The sequence below is a fragment of the Sebastes fasciatus genome, chromosome 2 (assembly GCF_043250625.1).
Source record: "Sebastes fasciatus isolate fSebFas1 chromosome 2, fSebFas1.pri, whole genome shotgun sequence".
Taxonomy (NCBI): Eukaryota; Metazoa; Chordata; class Actinopteri; order Perciformes; family Sebastidae; genus Sebastes; species Sebastes fasciatus.
In genome coordinates, this window is record NC_133796.1 from 34,180,316 (window position 1) to 34,186,315 (window position 6,000).

General features: G+C 37.7%; 1 protein-coding gene across 2 annotated transcripts in view; it reads right to left on the reverse strand.

Moving 5' to 3' along the window:
* Positions 1-5,531, reverse strand: part of glceb (glucuronic acid epimerase b) — a 79,903-nt gene extending 74,372 nt beyond the window's left edge. For both annotated transcript variants that reach the window (XR_012592087.1, XM_074621237.1), the window contains exon 1: positions 5,342-5,531. The gene's annotated coding sequence lies outside the window, so the exon portion shown is untranslated. The remainder of the gene's footprint in view (positions 1-5,341) is intronic.
* Positions 5,532-6,000: the final 469 nt, after the last annotated feature.

Below are 6,000 nucleotides of genomic sequence, written 5' to 3' on the forward strand. Positions count from 1 at the left end.
TACGATATAATAACTTATGTACCGAAAAATTAACTTCCGTGGCCTCCGCCATTTCTGACAACGTCAACAAACACGTCACAACTCATTAACTCGGAGCTTTCAGAAACTTTCCACTTACGAGGTCATGAATACCACAAGAGGGGGGCGTTTATATGGACTCTTCTTGTGAAGGCACCATGTACTGTATATAAGAAGTAGACGTAAGTCACCGTGACGTCACTCATTGGTCTGTGGATTTCTGTTTTGAAAGCCGGCATCTTGGTTTTTGGCCGTCACTATCTTGGTGAAGTGACACAAGAGGGTGGAGATAAGTACAACCGAACGCTGAATAAGACATTTTCAGGCGACCAAAACGTTAATATTAACTTTCATGAACTGAAAACACACTGTGAAAGGGTTAAAGTTGTAAGACAAAAACACGGACATCTCCCAGACCGGACAACGCCGTGGTAGCGACCTGTCAATCACAAGGTAGCCACGCCCTAAAGCATTCCCTGCTTTATGGTCTATTTGACTCTAAATGGGACCATAATTTACTAAATGAACATCATGCTGTATTGAAGAAGACTTGAAAACTAGTGATTGAGACCATAAACTCATGTTTACAATGTTTACTGAGGTAATAAATCAAGTGAGAAGTAGGCTCATTTTCTCATAGACTTCTATACTAAAGCGTCTTGAGATAACTTCTGTTGTGATTTGACGCTATACAAAAATAAATTGAATTGAATTGAATTATACAATCAGACTTCTTTTTGCAACCAGAGGAGTCGCCCCCTGCTGGTTATTAGAAAGAATGCAAGTTTAAGGCACTTCTGCATTGGTTTCACTTTTCAGACCCGGGGTTGCCCACAAGGAATAATGTCCTCTTGCAAAATCATTTAAATAGGGTTTTATCAGAATTTAGTAAATGCATTGAAAGCTTTTACCAAGATCGTCTGACTTGCCATGTTAATACTCTCAAGTGTGGAGCCCACTGTCCACTCAGCTGCCTCCTGATTTATTAGCTCTGCTTTGTCTCTCAAGTTTTTTGCTTTTCATTCATTTGGGTGGAGCTGCCTCAGCGCTGATACTACTCTGTTTACTGCTGACCCCGTACTTACTTTGAGATTCAGTATATCTGACAGAGTAAACCAGTGCAACATTGATATTTATTTTTAAAGTGGTTTTAACAAACAAAAGTGGTTGTCAACAGCATCATCCAGACTAAATTAAATGGTTGATGTGGTCCAAATTTGGCAATTGCTAGTCTTGACCCCTGCCAGACACTTACATGCTGAAATAAACTCAGTGACTAAGCAAAAATCAAGGTGGGTTAATGGGGATGTGCTCACTCTGATTATGAGTACACAGCTCAGATATGTATCAGACTATGGCATAAGACAAAGTCCACAGTCAGAGTATTACCTTAACTCAGCTGACTATAATCAAATGAGGCATGTGTGAGGGATGAAGTAGGTATGTGACAGTGAAACATTTAAACATGTTTCAGCTGGCTCTTGAGCAAAATGTGAAGCATATAAGTTATTTGATAGTCAGCCGCCATAATAAAAAACTACTCAGTATAGCCTGTGGTGTAGTTTGACATATGAAATCCACATCATAGCAGTTTGGAAAAAGACCTAATGCACAACATTCGTCATTACAATTTGAAACATGACCCCCCTAAACCAGCCATAAAAGTGTAGCCGTTCTACTCCCTCCTTTCATTCAACTGGCTGTTTGATAGCATAGACATGAGGTGTTTTGTTGTGTAGAGGACACTCGAGGAGCCCAGGACACTCTTTAATACCGCCTCTTGAGAGAAATTTACAGATTCAAAGATCATACGCTTAGCAAGGTGTAGACCAGCAGACAAATAAGCACTGGAAGTAAAAACAAATCATGTCACACAACTCTCCTCTCATATAATATATTTATTTCCACCAAACTATTTCAGCTTTTAACTCTCCATACCAGCAGGCGACAGTAGTCTGTATTTGTCATTCAAAAAGTGCAAGCGAGAACTGCGGATATACAAGCCGTTGTTATGATACGTACCAGAAACAAAACGGCGTTTGCCGACCATTTTCACACCACTCTCACTCACCACTTGGCTTCATTCCAGATGGCCATGTCTTTGTGAAAATATCCGTGTCTAGTGGCAAACGTACAAGTAATTTCCTCTGTTCAAAAGTATAATTATGTAATTTTTGAGACACATCTAAGCCAAACTGTTTATTACGCAGTTGTAGGGCGGGACAATATGGAGAAAATCAAATATCACAATATTTTGGACCAAATACCTCAATATCAATATTGTGACGATGTTGGGTTGACTATTGGTGATTTTACAAAATATTCACACAATGAGATTTCTGATAAATAATCATCAGTAATGTGGATGTAATGACGAAGTGGGTAAAGGCAAATAATAGAACAGCTAGAACAGTCTGGTAAGTTCAGAAAATTACATCACTTTACTGTAATGCAGCTTTTAAAACCAGGAAAAGACGACACTTACTGTATGCCATATTACGATATTACGATATCCAAATATCACGATATCAATATAATGTTGATATATTGCCCTGCCGTACCTAGTGGTAGTTTTGTCCTCTCTCCCCCTTCATACCTTTCTGGATGAACGTAGGATCACAACCAAGGTGCACCATTAAACACTACAAGAGATCCTTCCTCCCACTGGCTTTTAGTATGCACAATGCCTCTCTCGCTGCCGACACTGACATTGACAAGGGATTATTACCATATACCTCAAACTCAATTCACTGTTTCTATTCCTATTATAACTATTCTAAAACAGCTCCGTTTTCTTTTCATTTTCCATTGATACAATATACACTATATATGCTACAGGGCTGTCCTCAATACCATTTTTGGACTTCGAAGCTTTAGTGAGAAATATTCAAAGATACGCGGAGCAGTGCGGTGTGACAGGCTGACATGTTCTTCTGTCTGTCTCCATCTCCCCCGTTTCAGTGCCGCTGCCGCACCACTGTACACACAAGCACCTCTACACACAACAAACAGCGATATCCGTCTGAGAATGACTAATAATCATTAATAATGTTGTGGGATTACTCCTTATTTCATGGGCTATTTTGGGATTTATACATTATTATTACATACTTCTACAGTATATAAAAAATAAAACAAATTAAAAAACGAAGCATTCGAATAGTGGTTTGGAGGTTGAATACCATGGCAACGGTTGAAACTCTGAATCATTCGGGTCAGCCCTAATATGCTATGTGCTATACAGTATAGCTGCCCACTGCTCCTAATACTAGGATGGGTTAAACGCAGAGAGTAAATATCACTCTGTGCTGTGTACAAAAACAATGTGTGACAATAAAAGCTGATTTACATTTACAGTTTACATTACACATCTCTGTACAGTTTATTCACTGCTTGTAATTTGAAACATCCTAACCCTTCAAATTAATCAATGCATTACCCCCTCATTAGTACATTGCACCTCCCTATATTTTGTTTTACTTATTTTATCTCATTTTGGTTTGCATGTACAATTAATTTGACTATGTACATACATATAGTACATTTGAACTAAGTCTATGCCTATTGATATCAAGCAACACGTGCACAAAAACTCCTATCAGCATGAATACCGCTCTTATCTTCTTTGCTGGACATTTACAAGGAACTCAATGTCAGTATCCTGAAAATAGCTTAATGCCAACTACATCACATACTTAAAGCACAGAGCTGTGTAGTTCCCAAAACACAAAAGGATCAGACAGTAAAAGACTGGTATGGATAGACAATTTAAGACTCATCCCCCCTCGGCACAACACAAAGTGCCTGGGTCAGTCCTTCATGCTGGTAGCCATCAGGCACTTTAAGAACTTTAAACATGCACTATCTGCAACCATCTTGGACTCTATCCACTGGCGCACTTTACACTTACTTTACACTATACATCCTATATACCACTTTATAGACTGCACATGTGTACATATTACATTTATTTATTGTACATACTACATTTATTTATTGACGGACTGCACACACTATGTTCACCCATTCACTCTGTATCTTTTATATCTCTATTATTGTTTTTATCATTTGTGTATACCTTTACCTCTCCTGTGTTTCACTCTGTTTGCTGATGTTGCTGCTTTGACACCTGAATTTCCCTCCGGGGATTAATAAAGGTTCATTTGATCTTACCTTATCTTATCTTATGTGTATGCAAGGACCACTAAAAATCCTCAATCTCTGATTGCTGTATTCCAAGAAGCACAATTACACAAAGTGGTCTTTTATCTATAGTCTCTAATAACAGGACAGCTGCAGTAACGCTTGTAGGTGGACATATTGTGGATAGGGGAAACAACATTTACTACTTTCTACATTCTCATGTGCAATATCACTGTCCAACATGTGCAATATTACTTATTTTTCTGTTTGTTAGCTTACTTTACCTTTTTTTTATTTTACTTATCTTATCTTATTTACTCATTTTACTAAATGTATCTTACTTAATTGTTATTCTATTAGGCACTGGTGCTAGAAATAGTACTTTTTTTTATTTTATACACTTGAACTTGTTGTAATTTTGTTGTATTTTTTTTAGCAATCTCTGGCACAAGGATTTCCTTCAGGATTAATAAAGTAATATCTTATCTGATCTTATCTCTGAGGATGGAGAAGAACTTACTGCACATTGGAAAGAGACACCGAGGAGTATCAGGGTAAACTAGCAATGAAAAGTAGCTATTCTGTTGGGTGAAGACACATCTCTACTGGAAACAAACAAGCGAAACTGTCCTCTAAACCCAGAGATGACTGGACTCTAGCTAACCGGTGCCACAAGTTTAAGTTTGTCAGTTTCTGATCTGGTCCATTCACAAAATAACCAGCCTGTCATGACTTGCTCTCGTAGCCACATCATCAACACAACCTCTCCAACAACAGCACAATCATGTAAAAGGCTGATATATGTCTGGTGTTAAGCTGGCAGACAGAGCTATAGCCAGCTAGCTAGTGAGCCAGCCAGCCAGCAGCTACTTTATAGTAAGCAGATGTATGGTTAGCATACAAGCTAACAGAGGTATTCATACCAGAGAGTCAACACTGAGCTTTGAAGTTCCTCTACCTCCTCCTCCGGGTCCCTTAACACCAGCAGACCAGCTGAAGGCTGGGTTAAACACTTTCTACGGTGAAGTGTTTCACTAATATACGATGTGACAGAAGAGGAAAGGAGGACTGGTGGTATTTAAGTGTTGCTGTGCTGATGTGAAACAGGAGAACTGTGTAGAGATCAGCTAGCTCTGCAGACTAAAGAGTCTGCACACAGAGAGAGACAACAAGAGCTTACCTGCAGGAGTAAAGGTGTCCTCAAGAGACGGGGTTTGTTCAGGGGACACCAGAAGTAGTTGTTTTCGGTTGGTGGGTCAGTTTAAAGGACTCCTGTTTCACCTCAGGCTGAAGCAAGGTTCAAGGGAAAGAAGAGACTGTCTGAGTGTACTGCTGCTGCCTCCAGCCACAACAGCGACTGACTGACTACAGCTCAGGGTCTGCTGCTCACTGAGGGAGCGGGAGTATCGCGAGATACGACGAGATCTCCGAGATATCTACAAACCAATCAAATTGGTTCAATTGGAGAAAGCATTTGTTTTGTTAGTGCTCTATGGAAAATAAATAAAATAAAGTAAACTTAAATAAAATAAAAGAAAGTAAAAGAAAATAAAAGAAAGTAAAAGAAAAGAAAAGAAAGTAAAATAAAATAAAATAAAATAAAATAAAATAAAATAAAATAAAATAAAGCAAAGTAAAATAAAATAAAATAAAGTAAAATAAAATAAAATAAAATAAAATAAAATTAAATTAAATAAAATAAAATAAAATAAAGTAAAGTAAAATAAAATAAAATAAAATAAAATAAAATAAAATAAAGTAAAATAAAATAAAAAAAATAAAGTCGCGTGAAAATAACAGTAAAGGTAAAAAAAAGAAGATTGTTTCTTTTTTGTAAAA